Source organism: Sus scrofa, chromosome 7, assembly GCF_054392235.1.
Source record: "Sus scrofa isolate SSC_HxYL_T2T_F1_AM1 chromosome 7, Sscrofa_HxYL_maternal_Yorkshire_Landrace_v2.0, whole genome shotgun sequence".
NCBI classification, from domain to species: domain Eukaryota; kingdom Metazoa; phylum Chordata; class Mammalia; order Artiodactyla; family Suidae; genus Sus; species Sus scrofa.
Window position 1 is genome coordinate 107,769,840 of NC_139389.1, and position 22,066 is coordinate 107,791,905.

General features: G+C 39.1%; 1 protein-coding gene across 37 annotated transcripts in view; it reads right to left on the reverse strand.

The window, feature by feature from the left end:
- Positions 1-22,066, reverse strand: part of NUMB (NUMB endocytic adaptor protein) — a 174,252-nt gene that overhangs the window by 65,865 nt on the left and 86,321 nt on the right. For 16 of the 37 annotated variants that reach the window (XM_084969732.1, XM_021099478.2, XM_013978319.3 and 13 more), the window contains one exon: positions 20,324-20,408. The exons of 19 other annotated variants lie outside the window; for them this stretch is intronic. The gene's annotated coding sequence lies outside the window, so the exon portion shown is untranslated. Of the gene's footprint in view, positions 1-20,323; positions 20,466-22,066 lie in introns of all 37 variants that reach the window. 2 more of the 37 variants (XM_084969726.1, XM_084969728.1) reach the window with 1 other exon arrangement.

Below are 22,066 nucleotides of genomic sequence, written 5' to 3' on the forward strand. Positions count from 1 at the left end.
GCTGGGCTATTGCACATTTCTTCCCAACGTCATGTTCAATGACTTCATGTTGATGGCTTGAAATCAGCCATGGTGAAAGTCTTTACACTATGGAATTTGGCAAAAACTACCAATCATTGCTTGATTTACTGTTTTATGACTATGCTGATCTAAGAAACAGATGGAAAAAATGTTACAATGCAGAATGAACTTAAAAGTGTGTGGTGTCTACTTTGCAAAACAGTTTGGTAGTTCCTAATTAACAACAGAGTTACTACATGACCCAGCAATTCTAATCCTAGATACATAACTAAAAGAACTGGAAACTTATGTCCACACAAAAACTAGTAAATGAATGTTCGCAACAACATTATTCAAAAAACAAAAAGTGGAAACATCCCAAAAATCCACTAACTGATGAAGGGCTAAATAAAATATTGTGTATCCATACTATATAATATTTTTGGCAATAATAAGGAATGAAGTATTGATACAGGTTACATCACGGATGAACCTTGAAAACATTATAATAAGAGGAGAAGCCAAATACCAAAAGCCATATATTATCTGATTCCATTTATATGAAATGTCCAGGATAGGCAAGTCCATAGAGACATAAAGTAGATTAGTGGTTGGGAGGGTCTGGGGGTAGGACGAGATGGAGTAACTGTTAACGGGCATGGGATTGCTTTCGGCAGTGACGAAAATGTCCTGGAATGAGATAGTGGTAATGGTTGCAAAACTCTGTGAATACACTAAAAACGTCTAAATTGTATACTTTAAAGGGCTAAATTTTATGGTATGTGGTTTATATCTCATTAAGGCCATTATTTAAAAAGATACGGAAAACATATAATAGTTGCTCCAAGAAAAAGTGTGTGGCGTCTATAACCATTACATTAGGAATAGAACAAAAAAATCTGAGGAATTACACTTCTAGTATTTGAAAAATACTAATTCTGCAAATCTCTCACGTCATTGACAAATGAGTGAAATTTTGACACACATTTTCGTTGTTTCATTTGCATCTTACTCATTAAAAAAGCAAAAATACCAACCATCATTCATGTTGGAATTACACTTGGAGAACTAGCTGTCAAACATTTACCCACAGGAGTTCCCTTCGTGGCTCAGTGGTTAACGAATCTGACTAGAAACCATGAGGTTGTGGGTTCGGTCCCTGGCTTTGCTCAGTGGGTTAAGGATCCAGTGTTGCCGTGAGCTGTGGTGTAGGTTACAGACACAGCTTAGATCCTGCGTTGCTGTGGCTCTGGTGTAGGCCGGTGGCTACATCTCCGATTAGACCCCTAGCCTGGGAACCTCCATATGCCGCAGAGGCGGCCCAAGAAATGGCAAAAAAACAAACAAACAAACAAACATTTACCCACATACCACCAACTATGCAGTATGTTAAAGGGTGGTAAATGCTCTGCAGAAAAAAGATGCATATGCTTAAGAGGGGGATCGGAAACGCTGGAGGCAGGGATGAAATTTTAAATCAAGAAATTAACACTTGAGCAAGGAAGTGAAGAAGATAAAAAAGTAAGCCATGCACTTTTAGGATGAGAGCTCCAGAAAAAAATGTAATCAATGCAAAGCCCCTAGGGGGATAGCTTGCCTAGTGTTTGACAACCAGAAAGGTCAGCATGTCCAGTGCAAAATGAAGACAAAAGAATAGGAGACATGAGACCAGACGGGTTACATAGGGCAAAGCGATGTAGAACCATGTACGCCAAACACTTTGATTTTTCCTGAGAGAAATGGGGAGTCACTGGAGGGTTCTAAAAGGAAGTACACATTTTACATTTGGCTGCTGGGTTAAGAATGAGTTGAAGAATGAAAGCAGGGAAAAAATTAGGAGGCAGCTATAATAATCCAACAAACGATGGTGAACTGGATCCAGATGGTTAATGGTGGAAGTGCTCCTGAATCTTGTTTCAGCTCTAGGAAGATGCATTATTCAGTGATCTGTTGAAATCAGATTGAATCTGCTGAAATCAGACTTAGACTATTTAAATTCTACTACTAGAATTAAAGACAGTTTTCTAAAACAAAGTATTTACTTAACTGTTTCAAATAGGAAGTCTTATCTATAATATCAATCAAAAGATCAGCTAAAGGGAGCTCCCATCATGGCTTAGCGGTTAATGAACCCGACTAGTATCCATGAGGACTCAGTTCGATCCCTGACCTTGCTCAGTGGCTTAGCTGTGGTGTAGGTCGCAGATGTAGCTTGGATCTGGTATGGCTGTGGTTGTGGCACAGGCTGGCATCTACAGTTTCGATTCAACCCCTAGCCTAGGAATGGGAACCTCCATATGCCGTGAGTGCAGCCCTAAAAAGACAAAATAATGATAATAAGATCAGCTAAATTATCATACTTTTCACGATAATTAACCTCATGCCTGACAAGATAAATAGATTTCCTGAACAATATCTAAATATATGAGTGTACGAATGATTACAGGCACATCCAATAATTTGCTCTACACAGAAAAAAACAAAAAAAGGAGAAATAATAAATATTAGACCTCTACCGTGAATGGTACAATAACAGGTGTTTCATGTGCAAGTTTACAGATCATTAAGAAATTATGGGAGTTCCTGTTGTGGCTCAGGGGAACCTATGAGGACATAGGTTCATTCCCTGGCCTCGCTCAGTGGGTTAAGGATCCAGCGTTGCTGTGAGGTGTAGTGTAGGTCACAGATGAGTGAGTCTGGATCTGGCATGGCTGTGGCTGTGGCATAGGCCAGCGGCTCCAGCTCCAATTTGACCCCTAGCCTGGGAACTGGTGCGGCCCTTAAAAAAAAAAAAAAAAGAAAGAAATTACAGTCTCTAACCACAGGAAACCCACATTTAACGGAAGAAATAAAACTAACTGTAGGATCAGTTCCTAAATGCTCCCTGCAAAACATCATATACAAAGAATGGCAAAGTAAAACTCTCAATAAAACAAAGCTTTCTAAATGAATTATCTATAAAAAGTTTCATCTAACTTGTACTCGCCAACTAGGGAGGTAACCTAAAAGAATCTTCTTTTATGGCCTATTCAATCATGTACAGTGTACTACTACCACGTCTTTAAACAAGCAAAAATTCTCTAATAGAAAATAAAAAAACAATAATTATGTTTTGCATTGTAAGCTACAAACTGGAAATAGCCTCATCTGTTGGAAAAATGTAATAAAACTAAAAAAGAGGAAGAATTATTGTGACAAAGAGTATAATTTGTAAAAATGGCTTATCAATGTAGCATATGCAGTCAGCTTTACAGTTACGAAGTTGGATTATTTTATTTATTTTTAAATTTTTATTTATTTATTTATTTTGCTTTATAGGGCCACACCCACAGCACATGGAGGATTCCCAGGGTACAGCTGCCAGAGCTACAGCCGCTGGCCCACGTCCCAGCCCCAGCCTCAGCCATGCCAGATCCGAGCTGCATCTTCGACCTACACCATAGCTCACAGCAATGCTGGATCCTTAACCTGCTGAGCAAGGCCAGGGATCAAACCCACAACCTCATAGTTCCTAGTCGGATTGTTTTTGCTGTGCCATCGTCAGAAACTCCAGATTATTTTAATATTAAAAAAATTTTAATAAGATCTATTGGTCAATAACTCTATAACACTACCTTTTTCTTTTTTTTTTTTTTTTTTGGTATTTTTAGGGCCATACCCACTGCATATCAAGGTTCCCAGGCTAGGGGTCAAATGGAGCTGTAGCTGCCGACCTACACCACAGCTCACAGCAACGCTGGATCCTTAACCCACTGAGTGAGGCCAGGGATCGAACTTGCATCCTCATGGATGGTAGTCAGATTTGTTTCCGCTGAGCCAAAACAGGAACTCCGAAATTTTCTTTATAGTGGTTATTTATACGGGAACGGATTACTGAGGAAGAGTGTAAAAAAATCTCATTATTTTTTTTTCTTTGGCCACGCCTATGGCATGTGAAAGTTCCTGGACCAAGGATCAAACCCAAACCACAGCAGTGACAACATCACAGCCTTAAATGCTGGGTCACCAGGAACTCCCCCAAATCCAACTTTTAAAAGTATGGTTTAAGTATTCTAGGAACTATATTTTAACCATCCCAAACAAAACACTGGTCTAACAAAAGAATTCCCTCTAATCTGTGAATGTTTGTGAAAAATATCATCCACCTGAAAATGAAAGACAAGCCACAAACGAGGAGAACATATGCCACACACATAAATAAAATATTAGGAGTTCCCGCTGTGGTACAGCAGAAATGCATCTGACTAGTATCCATGAGGATGTGGCTTTGATCCCTGGCCTTGCTCAGTGGGTTGGGGAGGTGGCATCGCTGTGAGTTGTGGTGTAGGTCACATATGTGGCTTGGATCCCATGGTGATGTGGCTTTGGCACAGGCTGGCAACTGCAGCTCTGATTCATCCCCTAGCCTGGGAACTTCCATATGCCGAGGGTGCGGCCCTAAAAAGCCAAGCAAACAAACAAATAAATATTAGCATCTGAATAGTTAAAGAATTTCTAAAATTCAATAAGCAAATTAAATAGTTTAAAATGGAATATCAATACAAAATGGGCAAAATATACAACATTTTACAAAAGAACAGAAACAACCAATAAACACATGAAAAAAATGCTCAACACAATCAATATTCAGCAAAATGCAAATCAAAAGGATCTGGCATTGTCAGAGTTCCCACTGTGGCAGTGAGTGAAAAATCCGACTGCAGTACCTGGGTCACTGCAGAGACGCTGGTTTGATCCCCAGCCCAGTGCAGTGGGTTAAAGGATCTAGTGTTGCCACAGTTGTAGCCTGGATGATATTCCTGGCCTGGGAACTTTTACACACCAAGGGAGTAGCCATTAAAAAAAGAAAGAAAGAAAGATCTGGCACTGTCACTGCAATGGCTTGGGTCACTGCTGTGGTGCAGTTAGACCCCTGGTCTGGGAACTTCCATACACCGCAGGTGCGGCCAAAACCAAACCAAACCAAACCAAACCCCAAAAAACAGACTAAATACACCATTTCACATCTATCAGTTTAAAAATATTAAAGAATAAGACAATAAAATATGGGGCAACAGACACTTTCATATTCTTATAGGAGCCTAAACTGGAGCACATAAATAGGAGCACAGCCATTTCGGAAAGTAATCCGGCATCATCTAGGAAAATTGAAGATGCACATACCCTTACAACACTCAGCAGTAACATTTCTAGGTATGTATCCCAGAAACACTCTTACGTAAGTTACAAGAAGGTGTGCAAGATAATGTCTGCGTGGCTTTTTTATTGTTTGTAACAGTAAAATAACAAACACTACAATCTAACTATCCATCAACAGAACAGAGAAATACAGAATATTCCATATTAGAATACCATGCAGAAATTAAAATACCTTAATAAAAAGTAAATTTAAAAACTCAGAAAGTGAATTAATCAAGAGAAAAAGGGAATTCCCTGAAGGCCTAGCAGGTAAGGATTCATTGTCAGGCTCAGTCCTTGACCCAGGAGCTTCCACATGCCATGGGCATTGCCAAAAAAAGAAGTCCACAAAAAAACAAAAAAACTATATCAATAAAAAAAGTAAAAATGAATGATCTACAGCTATAACAATTAACATGGATAGGTCTCACAATGACAAAAAAAAAAATTTTTTTTTTTTTTGTCTTTTTGCCATTTCTTGGGCTGCTCCCGCGGCATATGGAGGTTCCCAGGCTAGGGGTCAAATCGGAGATGTAGCCACCAGCCTACGCCAGAGCCACAGCAATGCAGGATCCGAGCCGTGTCTGCGACCTACACCACAGCTCACGGCAACGCCGGATCGTTAACCCACTGAGCAAGGGCAGGGACTGAACCCGCAACCTCATGGTTCCTAGTTGGATTCGTTAACCACTGCACCACGACGGGAACTCCGATAAAGAAAAATTTTTTATCTTATGATTCCTTTACACAAATACTAACAACAACCAACACTCAGGAATACTGTCTGTGCACCAGGCACTGTACACTGTGCACTTTACACATAAGGACTCATTTCATTCTTAAAACAGCCTTATTAGGTAGATTCTATTTTCACCCTCTGTTTCATGGATGAGGACAGAAGCAATGAGAAGTTAAGTAATTTGTCCAAATTACATGGTTAGTAAGTAGCAGATCTGCATGGAGCCAGAGTCTGTGCTCTTAGTCCCCCAATGTTATATCTCAAAAATATCCAAAACTAAACATGATAACATTTAGGGATATGCATATAATTAGCAAAACTAGAAAGAAAAAAACAATAAACATAATTAAAGGCAGAAAAGAAAAGAAAAGAAAGAGAAAGTGGGACATAACTGGGAAAGGTTCACGTGGGAAGGTCAATGAATTTTTTTTCTTTTTTGGTTACCCCACAGCATATGGAGTTCCTGGGCCAGGGATCAGATGTGAACTGCAGCTGCAACCTACAACAAAACTGCAGCAACGATGGATCCTTTAACCCACTGTGCTACAGAGGATCAAACCCGTGTTCTGGTGCTCCTGAGATGCCACCAATCCCATTGCACCACAGCAGGAACTCCAGTAATGATCTAATTTTACTTATAATTTATTTTATTGAAGTATAGTTGATTTATAATGTTAATTTCTACTATACAGCAAAGTGATTCAGTTGTATATACACACATATTCTTTTCCATCAGGGTTTATCATAGGATACTGAATATAGTTCCCTGTGCTATACAGTAGGACCTTGTTGACTAACCCCAAACTTCCAATCCATCCCTTGCCCCCTCCTTGGCAACCACATGTCTGTTCTCTGTTTCACAGATAAGTTCATTTGAGTCATATTTTAGGTTTCACATATAAGTGGTATCATATGGTATCTGTCTTTCTCCTTCTGACTTACTTCACTTAGTATGAGTAATGCTTTAATTAAAAAAAATTTTTTTCCTGGCTGCATGTACAGCATGTGGAAGTTCCCCAGTCAGGGATCAAACCCACACCACAGCAGCAACCCAAGCCACTGCAGTGATAATGCTGGATCCTTAACCTGCTGAACCACAAGGAAATTCCCAATGCCCTAATTCTTTTTTTTTTTTTTTGTCTTTTGTCTTTTGTTGTTGTTGTTGTTGTTGTTGTTGCTATTTCTTGGAGGTTCCCAGGCTAGGGGCTGAATCGGAGCTGTAGCCACCGGCCTACGCCAGAGCCACAGCAACGCAGGATCCAAGCCGCGTCTGCAACCTACACCACAGCTCACGGCAACGCCGGATCGTTAACCCACTGAGCAAGGGCAGGGACCGAACCCGCAACCTCATGGTTCCTAGTCGGATTCGTTAACCACTGCGCCACGACGGGAACTCCCCCAATGCCCTAATTCTTAAGCTGAGAAGATACACAAGTTTTCATTTCATTATATTCTATAACCTACATATGATACATGTACTCTTTTGTATACATCAACTCTTAAAATCTTTTCAGGATAGAAATGGAGAAATACACACATACAATTATGAGACATTTAACAAAGGGTAAGAAAAATCACATTTAGTTAACAAAACTTAAGTCTCACCTTAACTTTAGGCCCCTCTTGTATATATTACAAAGAAGATTAAGCAAGACAGGGTAGGCTTTAGAAAATTCACTATGGAGGAAAAAACCCAAACACTACAGTACATATTTAATATACATAGGAAGTAAGACAAGACACAGTCAGGAAACTTGACACTATGATTGTTTCCCTTTAAAAAAGAAAAAAAATAAAGTCAACTTAGTGAAAAATTATAAATTTAATCTGATTGTTAGAACTGTATTACTTGGCTCCAAATTTAACAATATATAAACTAAGATATAAAACCAGGGATACCATTCTGAATATCTGAAAAAAATAATAAATTCACAAATATCCTCAGATTAGCTAAACTTCTATTTTCAGGAGACTCTAATCTTACAGGGTTGAATTCTAAAGACAGCACTAAAGGCAAAAATCATATAATTCAAAATAACATTGGAAATACCTTTTTTTTTTGGCATGCTTATGGCATGAGGAAGTTCCCAGGCCAGGGATCAAACCTGCGCCACAGTAGTGACCCAAGGCACAGCAGTGATAATGCTGTAATGCTGGATCCTGTAACTGCTAGGACACCAGGGAACACTAGGAATACCTTTTTTTTTTTCTTCTTTTTTTGGTCTTTTTGTCTTTTTGCATTTTCTAGGGCCGCTCCCATGGCATATGGGAAGTTCCCAGGCTAAGGGTCCAATCAGGCTGTAGCTGCTGGCCGGCATACTCTGGAGCCACAGCAACTCGGGATCCAAGTCACGTCTGCAACCTACACCACAGCTCACGGCAATACTGGGTCCTTAACCCACTGAGCAAGGCCAGGGATCGAACCCGCAACCTCATGGTTCCTAGTCGGATTCGTTAACCACTGAGCCAAGACAGGAACTCCACACTGGAAATACTTTAAATCATCCAAAAAGTACAATACAACACTACCTTGCAATAAATCCAACACAGCCAAGGATTTTTTCCTATATGGAACAGTTTGCTGTTTTCAACTGAACACAACTGAAGTAGCTCATTTATGTTTAGGAGCTATGCTGTGAGAAAAATACCTATGCAGCACTAGAACCACATAGCACACTCATACTCTGGGAGGCACAAAAACGCTTTATAGTTGGAGCTCCCACTGTGGCAAAACAGGATCGGCGGTGTCTTGGGAGCCCTGGGACTTGAGTTTGATCCCTGCCCTGACACAATGGGTTAGGCATCTGGCATTGCTGCAGCTTCGGCTTGGATATGATCACTGGCCCGGGAACTCCATATGCTGCAGGGTGGCCAAAAAACACTGCATAGTACCATCACATTGAGAAGAAGGAATAGCAGAATTAAATTGTTTTTAACTCCCACTTTTATTTTTCTACTCTCTGAACAAACGGTTGAATGTGAGTATATCTGATTCAGAATTCTACAGGGACAGTTACAAGAAATATAAAACCTATTGATCGTCCATCTGCCAATAATAAATAATAATGTATTTGTTCCATGATTAAAAATCTAACCTGGAGTTCCCGTCGTGGCGAAGTGGTTAACAAATCCATGACGTTGCAAGTTCAATCCCTGGCCTTGCTCAGTGGGTTAACAATCCGGTGTTGCCGAGAGCTGCGGTGTAGGTTGCAGATGCGGCTCAGATCCCGCAGTGCTGTGGCTCTGGTGTAGGCTGGCAGCTACAGCTCCAATTCAACCCTTAGCCTGGGAACCTCCATATGCCACAGGAGTGGCCCAAGAAATGGCAAAAAGGCCAAAAAAAAACAAAAAACAAAAAACTAACCTGAAAATATCATATATTAAATTATCATTAAAGGAGACTATTACACCCAAAGTATTTTGTTTTTGAATTTTCTTTTCTTTTCTTTCTTTCTTTCTTTTTTTTTTTTTTTTTTGCTTTTTAGGGCCACGCCCTCCACACATGGAGGTTCCCAGGTTAGGGGTCAAATCGGAGCTGTAGCCACCGGCCTACGCCAAAGCCACAGCAATGCCAGATCCAAGCTGCATCTGCAACCTAAACCACAGCTCATGGCAACGCCAGATCCTTAACCTACTGCCTGAGGCCGGGGATGGAACCCGAAACCTCATGGTTCCTAGTCAGATCCATTTCCGCGGAGTCACAATGGGAATGCCTGAATTTTCCTTCTTTGATTTTCACTTTTTTTACCATATGGAACTTGCTTTAAAATTTAGAGCGAAGAAAAAAAAATCCTTTTATTTCATCAAGCTAAAAGTAAATGAAAAAAAACATAAGGGATTTTAGACTCTTAGCATGGCCAAAGGACTTAAAGGTAGGTCATCTAGTCAATCCCTTACTAGATCAATGAATCCTAAGAATTCTGGACTTAAATATTGGTCTAAGAGGCATAATTTGCCCAACAGGAAATAATTTATAACTTTTTAAGTTTTACCACTAGTTCAGTGTCCTACTTAGGCACTGAGTCAAGTGAGCCGTAACAAAGTATAGCTTCATCACCAACAGTGAAATAAATATGCCTGGTAACTTAGATTACAGGACTAATAAAATTCGTCTTAAAAAGTTCATGATCAGTTTCGTAAGAAAGTTATCTTACAAACAGAGTCATGGAGAAGTAGAGAAAATAAAGGGTTTATTCGTTTTTTTAAACTGACTTATTAAATGAAACATTCATTCAGCTCCTAGGTATAATCCTAGGTGTCAGTAAATTTGAAATTTGTTTACATTTCACTTCCACTTTTAAAAAATGCTTAGCTAGGGGTCTAATGGGAGCTGCAGCCGCTGGCCTACGCCACAGCCACAGAAATGCTAGATCCAAGCCCCTCCTGCGACCTTCACCACAGTTCACAGCAACACTGGATCCTTGACCTACTGAGCAAGACCAGTGATCGAACCCACAACCTCATGGTTCCTAGTTGGATTTGTTTCCACTGCACCACGACGGGAATTCCCAATTTTTTTTTTATTGGTGTGTTTCATATGTTAGGATGTCGTGAATACTGTATGGCCTATTTCAGAAAAACCTGCTGTCTATGGCATTTCCAAGGAAAAAAATTTTAAGAATAGAATAATTTTCAATAGCTAAAAATTATTTCGTCAGCTGTGAAACCAAAGGTTTAAAAAAACAGTAACAAATTGAGTCTGGCCTGCCCTAAAGATTGGTATTAGAGGAGAACACTGTCACAGTTTGAATGTCCAAGCTCTCCAGCCATATAATAATCCTCAGCCCTGATTACCACTGAGGCCAAGTATTCTTGATCAGGGCACTATGTACCCCACAGGCTCTTCAGATTTAGCAATGACCTAAGATTATGTACAAATGGTGAATGCACATGTGTTTGTGTATGTTCTGATGCCAGATTCTTCAAGTTCAGTTGGGATCTCAAAAGATTTTTTACCATAAATTTAAGGACCACTGATTTAAACAGCATTTCGTGATTGTTATCTGTCTTAATTTTAGGTTTCCACCTCACTAATTTTCATCTTCCCACCCATCTCAACCACAAAACTCTTTTTTGTTTTGATACTGGCTTCTTTATTCACTCCTTAAAGATAAACGGAAAACTAAAGATTCATAAAACGAGGAAAGACTCTATCTACTTAAAATTGCAGTCAATGGTAGTAGCTTCAAAAGCAGAACCTATACGTATTTATAAAACATTTTTTAAGAAGTTACGGCTTCTATACTTATCTTTATCTTTTAAGGTATGTTAAGAATTAACAGAAAAAAATACATATGACCATCACCCCTAACTCCACATCAGACATACATAGAGACTGATTTTATTGAGATGATGTTCCTTCAAGAATTAAACCTTTACTTCTAGAACAAAATGGTTTTCCTCTGATATAACAAGGACTGATTTAGCAAGGAACATCTTGATGAAAAAGGGCAGAAATGCTGAGAATGCTAGCCTACTTTTTAACTGACTTTCCTCCTCTAAGCATCTGTCAAGTGTGGGATGAGAAAAAGGTGCTGGAATCTGGAGAGGCAGACTAGAATAAAAATAATTTGGTTTCAAGAATTTCAGAGACAGAGAGACAGAAAATGCCACTGGGAAAATTATAGAAATAAGGTTAAAAACTGCTCTGCTCCCTTTTACTGACAAATAACTTCACAAAAGATCTAATATATCTCATTTCTTCAATTCTTTAACGCTTTCTGATCTGACTTTTTCCTTTCCTTCACAACCCTCTCCCCTTATCTAAGCCATCACCACAAGACTTCTAAACATATCTTAAATCTGTCCACTGCTCTTCATGTCCACCATGATCCAAGATGACTTCTTCTCCTGACAAGTATTTATTTCTACTTCCTCTACTGTCCCCCTCTAATCAACTGTGTACAAAGTGGCCAGTGTCATCTTTAAAAATGGATCATGGCACTGAGTAATAGTTCATGGCTTCCCAATGCATCTTCAAATTAAATCCAAACTTAACATTCAGAGAGTCAGTATAACATAATAATTCACACTGTTCAAGTGCTTGGAACAGTGAGTGGCCAGCACTTCACAAATGCACTGTATATGTTAGCATATTGAGATACAGCCCCTGCCTGCCTCTCTCACCTTGAGGTGGCACTCTCCTCGATTACTGTTCTTTCAGTTAACTGCAAGCTCTTTCCCACTCTGGGCCTGCTGTTTCCCTCTGCCCGAAAGGCTTTTCTCTCAGACCTTTCAAGAACTTCTATCTTCCACTCATACTTCAAGTCTCAACCTAAATGTCACATCATTAATGAGTTCTTCTTCTCTCTTTCTAAGCACCACCCTCAATAATTATTGTTGTTAATACTTGTCTCATTCCCTGCACAATGCTTTATAGTTTTAATTACTTTTTTTTTCTCTCATTGGTTAAACTCTTTCTTAAACATCATCAGATGACTAAACGTCCATCCAAAAAATTCTCTAACTTAATGTAGGAAGCACTGGGTTCTAGTCTTTATTATATCAATATAATTAACTAATATAGGTATTAATCTCCTCTCACCAAGAAGCTAAAAAACTGGTCACGGGTATAAATGTGTTATAGCCTATGCTGTGATTCTTATACCTACACATTTCCCTTAATTGTTAATTAAATACAACCCAGTGTTCAACAAAGTATTGTGCTAGGTGCCAGAAGAAGAGGAGCCAGGAGGAGAAAATAAGGATTATTTCCTCCCTTAAGGTCTTGAACGATATAAGTATAGGATGGGAGAGACCAAAAAAAGGGGCATCTGGGAGTTCCCGTCGTGGCGCAGTGGTTAACGAATCCGACTAAGAACCATGAGGTTGCGGGTTCGGTCCCTGCCCTTGCTCAGTGGGTTAACGATCCGGCGTTGCCGTGAGCTGCGGTGTAGGCTGCAGACGCGGCTCGGATCCTGCGTTGCTGTGGCTCTGGCGTAGGCCAACAGCTACAGCTCCGATTCGACCCCTAGCCTGGGAACCTCCATATGCCACGGGAGCGGCCCAAGAAATAGCAAAAAAAAAAAAAAAAAGGGGGGGGGGCATCTGAAGTAGAGAGAGGGGTAGAATGAAGAATCATGCTATGTATGTAAAAATGTATATTTCGTCAAAGCTGACACCATCAATTGCAAGACATAACATTATTTCATATTCCAAAAGATAAAAAATGCTGCCAAAATTAACTGTTAATAATCATTCATCGATTATGAAATATCATCAATACTAAGATGCATCCCAGTATGAGAGATACAACCCAGTTTAGACATGTTAAAAGTGTGAAGAAAAAGGAAGAGGAGAAGGGAGAAGAAAAGGAAAAGAAGGGGGAGCGGGAGAAGAAAGAAAAAGAAAATTACCATTCTACAATTAAGGCAAAATCATTCTATTTGAGACTTCCTCAAAACATCTCAATGATACAGAATATTGGTTATTTATTACATTTGCTATCAGGAAGGGGGGGGAAATGCCACTGAAAAGACAGGTCCCAGAGCAACCCTTCCTTTTTTATTGTTTCCATTAGCCTTGTACATGTCTGCCCATCTCTTTATTTTTAGCTTTTCTAAATCACCTTGTGTCTCTCTTATATACAGCATAGTTGACTCATACTTTATAAAACAAACTGAAAATCCTTTGCAATTTTTTATTTTTGTTTTTTGGTCTTTTTAGGGCTGCATCCGAGGCATATATAAGTTCCCAGGCTAGGGGCTGAATCGTAGCCACAGGTGCCAGCCTACACCACAGCCACAGCAGTGCCAGATCAGAGCTGCATCTGTGACCTATACCACAGCTCACAGCAACACCAGATCCTTAACCCACTGAGTGAGGTCAGCGATTGAACCCACATCCTCATAGATACTAGTCAGGTTTGTTACCGCTGAACCACAATAGGAACTCTCCTCCCCCCCTTTTTTTTAAGGTGAGTTAAATATTACAAAAAGATAAAGCTTTTAAAATCCATGTATTTTAAAACTCCTAATTGACTTGTGGATCCTAGGTAATGGCTTAAAGAGACAAGCTTATGAAAAGCATAACAGCAAATTAAAAATCTTAAGTATCTAAAGTAATTACATTTAGAATGGATAGACAATATGGTCCTTTGTATAGCACAGGGAACTATATCCAATCTACTGGGATAGACCATGATGGAAAATAATATACATTAAAAAAAAGAATGTTAAATATCTGTAGTTAATAATTAAAATATTCCATTTCAAACCTCATGAGCCACTTACAAATATATAGTTTTAAACACTTATATTAGAAAACATGACTATGTACAGCACAGGGAAATGTGTGTGATTGGGGCACTTTGTTGCACAAGAGAACTCGATGGAACACTGTAAATCAATTTTAATTTAAAAAAAGAAAACAAAGGAGTTCCTGTCGTGGCACAGAGAAGTTAATGAATCTGACTAGGAACCATGAGGTTGTGGGTTCGATCCCTGGCTTTGCTCAGTCTGTCAAGGATCTGGTGCTGCTGTGAGCTGTGGTGTAGGTCACAGACACAGCTCGGATCCTCAGTTGCTTCGGCTGTGGTGTAGGCTGACGGCTACAGCTCCAAGTAGACCCCTAGCCTGGGAACCTCCATATGCCGTGGGAGTGGCCCTAGAAAACGGCAAAAAGACAAAAAAAGAAAAGAAAACAAGGCTAATAATCAGTGAATTAAACATCTATCTGAAGGAATCAGAAATACAAAAAAGCCAAAAAAAATTAGAATAAAATACCACTTCCAGTAACATATTAGGCTAGAAAATTCATCCAATTCTCTCACTGAAAACAAGTAAAAGTGATGGATAAAATTTTATTTCAAAAAATATTAAAACACCGAAGAGCTTACAAGATAGTAAAGAAATAACCAGTACAAAATCTATGAGAAAGCACAAACTCAAAAGAGATAAGTGGCATGAAAAAACTGTTTTTGTCCTGTAGACATCTGCCTAATTTTATTGTTACGGGTTTGACTATATCCTGGCAAAGAACAGAAGTCAAAGTCCAAGACCTACCCAACATGGAAAAAATCTATTAGAAGACCCTTTCTTCATAAAGCTGGAACCCCCACTAAAAGTTTTATCCTCAGGAAAAGAGTAAACCAGAAGTAAACCCAGTCTACGCATTCCCACATGGGATCTCCAAAGGACTACAAAGAAATCTGCCTTCCTATTGCAGAAGAGAACAAGGATTCCTAAAAGACTGTAAAGACAAGTAAGCCCACACACATAACTGCAACTGAAACTCACTTCATTTGGGTAGTCCAAAACCTCAAAGTATGAATTTAGTCACCAAACTGTAGTATCTGGGGAAAAAAAGCAAAGGTAGAGTTCCCACTGTGGTCCACTGGGTTAATGATACAGCTTGTCTCTGTGGTGCTGCCAGTTCGATTCCCAGCAGTGGGTTAAGGATCTGGCATTGCCCCAGCTATAGTGTAGATCATAGATGCAGCTCGGACTCAATCCACGGCCTGGGAACTTACATATGTGGCCAAAAAAAATGAGAAAAAAAAAATCAATGGTAAATCTTCTTGAAGCAAAAGAAAAGCATTTCCTTCTTAGGCCTCAAAGAATACACAAAAATATTTTTTCCAGGGACAATAGCAGTTCACATTTAAAAGGATAAATAAAAACAAATTTATACCTAGGTACAACATATGAAAAGACAAAAAACTAAAAAACAGAGCTCAAAAGCAGCCAGGTGTAAAAAGGGGGGGGGGGCAGATTCACTTAATTATTTGGCAGCTGATTTATCAATAGCAACAACAGAAACCAGAAGAGAGTGGAATTATTTCTTCCAATGGCTACAAAAATAACTGCTACCCCACAATTGCATACCTAATGAAATATCTATCAAGAATGAGGATGATGGAGTTTCCTGGTGGCTCAGTGTTTTAAGGATCTGGCATTGTCACTGCCGTGGCACCAGTTCGATCCCTGGCCTGGGAACTTTGGCATTCAGTGAGTAAGGCCAAAGGGGGAAAAAAAAGAATGAGGACAATAAAGACTCTTTCAGACAAAAATTTTACAACATAAAATCCTATTTTAAAAAAATGCTAAAGAAAAATAGTTTCAAAAGAAAGAAGGGGCATAGTTCCCGTCGTGGTGCAGCAGAAATGAATCTGACTAGGAACCATCAAGTTGTGGGTTTGATTCCCGGCCTCGCTCAGTGGGTTAAGGATCCAGCGTTGCCATGGGCTGTGGTGTAGGTCGCCGATGTGGCTCAGATCTGGCTTTTCTGTGGCTGTGGCGAAGAAGGCCAGTAGCTATAGCTCCAATTAGACCCCTAGCCTGGGAACCCCCAGATGCTGCAGGTGCGGCCCTAAAAAGACAAAGAAAAAGAAAAGAAAAGAAAGAAGGTAACCCAGATGGAAAAATCCGAAATCCCTAAAGGAATCAAGAACATACCAAATTGGAATTGACATCAAATATCAGGCTCATTTTCACCATATAAACTGAAGAGTTAGAAAAGCCATTTGATGGAGTTACTATTGAGGCTCAGCAGGTTAAGAATCCTACATACTGTCTGTGAGGGATGAGGGTTTGATCCCTGGCCTCGATCAATGGTTTGGGGATCTGGCGTCACTGAAAGCTGCAGTTCCAACTTGATGCTAGGCTGGGAATTTAAATATGCCACAGGTGCAGCCATTAGGAAAAAAAAGAAAAAAGCCAATTGACAGCAAAAGAGAAAGAAATAGATTAATAAAGGAAAGAGAAAGAAGTAAGGTGCTAGTAGTATTATAACCTCTGGTTCCAGCTGTTCTTAAGGCCTAATGAAATCCTGTCCTTGGAAACTGGGAGAGACCCCAGTGTCTTTATATTAGAGTCTACTTTTCCCTTAAAAATGAAGAAAGGAGAAAGGTCATAAATTAATGAAATTTAAAACATATAATATAGAAAATCAAAGTCAAGCACTGGTTTTTTGATAAGACTAAGAAAATAGATAAAACCTCTAGCAAGACTGATAAAGGAAAAAAGGGAAGGTACAAAAATAGCAGCAATAAAAGAGATTAAATACTTAGAAAGCAGAAATTTAAAAGACAACAAAAAATATTTTAAACAATTTTATGCCAAATACTTAAAAAATTCAGACAAAATGGATGGATTCCTAAAAAATGGAAAAAAAAAAAAAAAACCTTCTGTAAACTGAATTAACTAGAAACAGAAATCCTCAATAAAACTATTTAGAAAATTGAATACATGTTTCCTTACAAAATACTAGGCTCACACCTCTCCCCCCTGCCAAAATAAGGCAAAGACAGTCAAACCGAAGTTCAACTAAACTTTCAAAAGGTACATTAGTCCAGTCTTATGTAAATCCCTTCAGGGAGAGGGGGGGATTGTTCTCCACTCATACTCCTGGGGTTGGCATAATCAGGATACTAAAATTAAGGACAAACTATAAGAAATAAAATTTAAGGACCAATTTCATCTGTGAACACATGCAAAACTTCTAAATAAAATAGTAATAAATTAAACCCAACTATGTAATTTTTAAAAGACCATCAGGATTAAGTTGGGTTCATTCCAGCAATGCAAGGGTGATTCAACTTTAGAAAATCAATAAATGTCATTCACCACATTAACAGAATAAGGGAGGACAACCATACGATCATCTTCATAAAGGTAAGAAAAGCATCTGATAAAATTCAATACTTATTTTTCACACACATACAAAATCTTAGCCAAAGAACAAGAGAAAAGTATTTAAACCTCGGAATATCTATCAAATATCTATAGCAAACATTATTATTAATGGTGAAACATCAGGAGCATGTCATTGTAAAAACTAAGTGCAATATAAGAATGTCCACTATTGGAATTCCTGCTGTGGCACAACAGGATTGGCAGTGGTTCTTCAGCGCCAGGACAAAAGTTCAATCCCTGGCCTGGTACAGTGGGCTAAAGGATTCAGCGTTGCAGCAGCTGTGGCATGGGGTCAGATCTGATCCCTGGCCCAGGAGCTCCATATGCCACGGGGCAGCCACAAAAGAAAAAAGAAAAAAAGAATGTCCACTATTAACACTGTATTGAACACTACATTTGAGGTCCTAACTAGCATAGTAAAGCAAGAAAAAGAAAGTGTAAGCACTGGAAAGGAAGACACAGTTGCAATCATCATACTTTAGTAAGGTAGGCTAAACAGATCTACATACCAAGAAACTTGTATCAGCCAATAAAAAATGAGAAAATATACTACTTACAATAGTAACATGAAATAATGTATCTAATAATTAAGAGATTTGAAAGAACTTTATGGAAAAAAAGAAACTTTACTGACAGATTATTTTTTTGTCTTTTTGCCTTTTCTAGGGCCGCACTCCTGGCATATGGAGGTTCCCAGGCTAGGGGTCCAATCGGAGCTGTTGTTACGGGATCTGAGCCGTGTCTGCAACCTATGCCACAGCTCACGGCAACGCCGGATCCTCAACCCACTGAGCAAGGCCAGGGATCAAACCCGCAACCTCATGGCTCCTAGTCGGATTCATTAACCACTGCATCAAGACAGGAACTCCTGAAAGATATTTTTAAATATCTAAATATCTAGATAACTAGAACTAGACACATCATGTTCAAGGACAGAAAGGCTCAATAGCATAAAATAAAGAAAATAAATTAAATGCACATGTAGATTAAAAGCTACTGAGATCTTGGGCTCGTATAAATCCTGCTTTTTAATAATAGCTTTTGAGTTTTTTTATGTAACTTAACCCAAATTACTCCCTTTTATGGATATTTTTTCAATTTGTATGAACTTATTAGGCACTAATTATAGGTAATGTACTTTAACTAAATTGCAGCAATAGGAGTTTCTGTCATGGCTCAGCAGAAACAAATCTGACTAGCATCCATAAGGATGCAGGTTCGATCCCTGGCCTCACTCAGTGGGTTAAGGACCCGGCATTACTGTGAGCTGTGGTGTTAGTTGCAGACACAGCTTGGATCCTGCGTTGCTGTGGCTGTGTAGGCCAGCAGCTACAGCTCTGATTCGATCCCTAACCTGGTATCTTCCATATGCCACATGTGTGGCCCTAAAAAGACCAAAAAAAAAAAAAAAAAAAAATTGTAGCAAGAGTTGTTATGGTACTTCAGAATGTTGACAGCTACAATGAACAAGTATGAATGAAGAGAACATGATCAGTACGTGGCTGATTTCTCGTTAAATGTGCTATGGTCCCATGAGTTCAAAGGTCAATCAGATTCCACATTCACCATAATGTAAATTCTAATAACCACTCCTGCAAGTGATGAAATATTGCCAACATTTTATGTATGTTTTCGTTCTTGATAATCAGCTATGAATACTGCCAAAAGCAAATATTCCTTAAAAGTCACCTAAAAATGTAAAAACTTATTCTGAATACAAATTCTACTTACAAGAGGAAAACAGACGAAACACATTTCTAATACAATAATCATATTGGGCTCAAAGGGTACCTCCAGTGGACCTATGTGTCATCCTTATACATATAATACCCTTGTATATGTAAGACCTATAAGCAGTTGTCCAGTCTGCTTTACAAGAGACCTAAACTTGATCAAATGTATGATTTTCTTTAGGTCTAACTTACTCAAATTTAATTTTGATTTACTTAAGTTTCGTGATATATTACTGCTTAAACTTTGCTTTATCCAAATTTCCTAATAGTGAATTAGAAGTAATGATCATCTGCTTTACTGGTGGCTAGGAAATGATCACACTAAGAGGTAACATTTACTGAATGTTTACTGTGGGAGTTCCCGTCGTGGAGCAGCAAAAACGAATCTGACTAGGAACTATGAGGTTGTGCGTTCGATTCCTGGCCCCGATCAGTGGGTTAAGGATTCAACATTGCTGTGAGCTGTGGTGTAGGTTGCAGATGCAGCTTGGATTTGGCGTTGTTGTGGCTGTAGCGTAGGCCAGGGGCTACAGCTCCGATTAGACCCCTAGCCTGGGAACCTCCGTGAGTGCAGCCCTCAAAAAGACAAAAAAATAAAATAAAAATTAAAAAAAAAAAAAAGTTTACTGTGTATCTGGCACTGTTATAGACGCTTTGTAGACATTAAAGCATTTATCTTCACAACAACCCTCTCAGGTGGACAATAATATTATCACCATTTTACAGATAGGAAAATTGAGGTACAGAAAAGCTGAGTTACTTTCCAACGTCACACAACTAAGTAGAGAACCTTAGGGATTCATGCCCAAGTAGCTGTCTCCAGAGCCCAGACCCTCAATTAGTATATTATACTTCTTTTCATAATATTTAAAAGATACATGCAATTATTATGGATGAAAAAACTCACCATTAAGTAATTTATCAGTAAGAGAAATAACAGTTAAGCAATATCAATATCAATACAATTTAACATAGGTTGATACTTCACAGCTATTTCAAAGTCTCATGGCCGTGATTAAGAGTTTTGAAGTTGGACAGACCTGGCTCTGAATCTTGGCTGTGCCCTTTACAAGCTGTGTGACTTTGGACAAGTTTCGTAACTTCACCAAGCCTCAGTTTCCTCATCTGTAAAATGAGAATAATAAACATCTCACAAAATTGTTGTTAGTAACATAAGTATTGCTACATTACATTGATATATGGTAAATCCAAACAAAACCAGGTACACAAAGTAAAAAGAGAAGGTTCACAATTTCCCCCAGGAAACATTACAGTGACATGAGGATGACCACTCCAAGTCATCAGAGCTACTATAAGAGCCACATACTAACAGAGAACCACAATCTCCTCTAATTCATAATAAATAACTTCCCTGGATAGAAGTCAAATGCCTAGAGGTAAATTACTGGATCTCTGAAAAATGAAGAACTATATGTACAGAAAGCGAGCCAAACAGGTAAGATAAAGTTGTTTGTTGACAACAACCCCCACAAATCCCATTCCACACATATCCTTTCTAAGATTAGTAGTATTCAAGGGGCCCAAAACAGGAAGAGCTATTTCAAGGAAAAGTGATTCCTGGCACTGGTAGGAAGGAATTTTTTTTTTCCCCATTTTTGGCCACCCCGCAGCATATGGAGTTCCCAGGCCAGGGATCAGATCTGAACCACAGTCCTGACCCAAGCTAAAACAATGCTGGATCCTTATTCAACTATGCCGGGCCAGGATTGAAACCACATCCTAGTGCTCCCAAGATACAGCCAATCCTGCTGTGCCACAGTGGGAGCTCCAGAAGGAATTTTTGTAAGAGAAAAACATAAAGAAATATACATGTCACCAAAGTAGGGTAAAACTACTGTTACCAATAAAGAGTGATTGTGTCCATTTATACCTGGCATTTTACTAGTTAAAAACAAGTTAAAGTGTCATTACTGCTGTCTTTAGAATCTCAATAAAATAATTTTATTTCTTTTTTTTTGGTCTTTTTGCCTTTTCTAGGGCCGCTCCTGTGGTATATGGAGGTTCCCAGGCTAGGGGTCAAATCGGAGCTGTAGCCACTGGCCTACGCCAGAGCCACAGCAACGCGGGATCCGAGCCGCGTCTGCGACCTACACCACAGCTCACGGCAATGCTGGATCCTTAACCCACTGAGCAAGGGCAGGGATGGAACTTGCCATCTCATGGTTCCTAGTCGGATTCGTTAACCACTGTGCCACAACGGGAACTCCTCAATAAAATAATTTTACAGTAAATAACCAGATTTCTATCAACACCTGCATTTACCATAATATATTTATTTGTGATAAGGTTAGATTTCTCTGAAGGAGGTGATTTTAGCAATACAATACAAAAATCTTTTTAAAAAAGGAAAAACAGGAATTATACAAAAATCTTACAGGACAATTTTGTTATACAGCTCATTAATACTATCACCAAGGTGAGTTTTTATGAATGTCATCAGTCTAATAGTATGGATTATATTAATAATTACTATTATTTTTTGTCTTTTTAGGGCGCACCTCCCAGGGTAAGGGTCAAATCCGAGCTGTAGCTGCCGGCCTACACCACAGCCACAGCAATGTAGCATCTGGGCCATGTCTGCAACCTATAACACAGATCATGGCAACACCGGATCCTTAACCCACTGAGCAAGGCCAGGGATCAAACCCGCATCCTCATGGATTCTAGCTGAGTTCATTACCACTGAGCCACGACAGAAACTCCTATATTATTATTAAAAGGACATGTTACATAAAAATAATTATTAAAATGTGTGTTCACTG